The 1,788-nt window shown below is 44.0% G+C and overlaps 1 pseudogene; it reads right to left on the minus strand.

Moving 5' to 3' along the window:
- Nucleotides 1–219: 219 nt before the first annotated feature.
- Nucleotides 220–1,195, minus strand: LOC118967710 (olfactory receptor 2M3-like; annotated as a pseudogene).
- Nucleotides 1,196–1,788: the final 593 nt, after the last annotated feature.

Raw genomic sequence — 1,788 nt, forward strand, 5'->3', positions numbered from 1 at the left:
AATAAACCTGTACTGTCCTTATTCAAGAAAATGCCTAATATAGTCATAACTGAATTGAATTTACCATAATAATGAATATTCGAAATAATTTTTTGTGATGTAGAAGATGCCAAAAGTACAATTGCGCAGAAATATGTTATTCTAAAAATGTTACACAATAAATGCTATTTTTAGAACTGAATGGGGAAAAACAGCGACAAGCCCAGGAGCATTAAATGCTTAACAGACGTCAAAGCATCGGGACCACCAGGGGGCTCCCTCTCCAGACGTGCCCCTCCCCAGCACCGTCCTGAACGCCCTGGCCACTTCCTTGTTGTGGAGGCTGTAGATGAGGAGATTCAGCATGGGGGTGAGGACGGTGTAGAAGAGAGATGCCATCTTATTCTGTGTGGGTGAGCGATCCGAAGTGGGCTGTATATATATGAACAAAGCTGTCCCATAGTACATTCCCACCACCATGAGGTGGGAGGAGCAGGTGACGAGAGCCTTGCGGCGGCCCTCCCCAGATCCCATGCGAATGACGGCCAGGAAAACTCGAGCATAGAAAGCAATAATGATGGCTACAGGGAAAACAATCATTAGGATGCAGCAGTAGACTAGAACTTCTTCAAATATTGATGTGTCGTACATGAGATGATTAGCAGGCAAGGGAAATCACAGAAGAAGTGGGCTATCTCCCGGATCCACACTAGAAGAAAGAAAATGTAGCTGCTGCATCAATTATACCATCTGTAGACCCCAGGATCCAGGAAGAGGCAGCCATCAGTCCACAAATTTTGGGGCTCATGAAAGTTGGGTATCTGAGAGGGTGGCAAATGGCAATAAAGCGGTCGTAAGCCATGACTGCCAATAGGAAGCATTTACAACTGAGGAGTGTGGTATAGAAGAAAATTTGTGTGGTACAACCTGCCACAGAGATGGACTTGCTGCCAGTCATGTAGTTAGAGGCCATTTTGGGGAGGGTGGTGCAGATGAGCATGAGGTCCATGAGGGACAGCTGGCTGAGCAGGAAGTACATGGGGGTGTGGAGGTGTGTGTCCAGGTAGATGAGGAGAATCGTGGCAGTGTTTCCCACGAAGGCCACTGAGAAGATGCCCAGGACCAGCGAGAAGAGGAAGATGTGGGTGGGGCTGTAATCGAAGATGCCCAGCAGGATGCAGTTAGAGTTCAATGTCTGATTTTCCCATGCCATAATGGGTATGTTGTTTTTCTACTGCAACAAAAAGTCACACTTTCATTAATTTTGTGAACACTTAATATTGTCGTAAAAAAGGTGATTCTATTAAAGTCAGGTTGAGAACAATACGGCACGACCAGGATTAGAAATCCCAAAGACCCAGAAGTACAGCATCAGAGAGAAGCGGGTTCTGCTGGTTCTGCCTCTCCAATAAAGCTTCAGAACTGCCCTCAGCTCCGCTTCTCAGCATCATTTTGTTTAATTGAAAAGCTAGCATAATAATATACGTGCTTACATGATTGATAGTGTTTCTATGAAAAGGAAACTTCTCAAAAGCAATTAGACATTATTTTGAAATATCAGACATCTTTTGCATATAAACTGATAGGAACATTCAGCCTGGATCAGCATGCGGCAGACACCACCACAGAAAATAAGCTGTGAGCCCTTGCTCGCATGACGCTGGGCACTTTTCCTAGCAGCATTAACAAACCTCTGCATCTGCCCATTATTTTACATTCTACAGTGTTTGGTTTGTAATTCACAGAAAATATTTTATGCAATAACTAGGTGAGCTGACAAATGATTCTTTAATTATATGAATATGTCTT

This window comes from Manis javanica, chromosome 14, assembly GCF_040802235.1.
Source record: "Manis javanica isolate MJ-LG chromosome 14, MJ_LKY, whole genome shotgun sequence".
Lineage (NCBI taxonomy): Eukaryota > Metazoa > Chordata > Mammalia > Pholidota > Manidae > Manis > Manis javanica.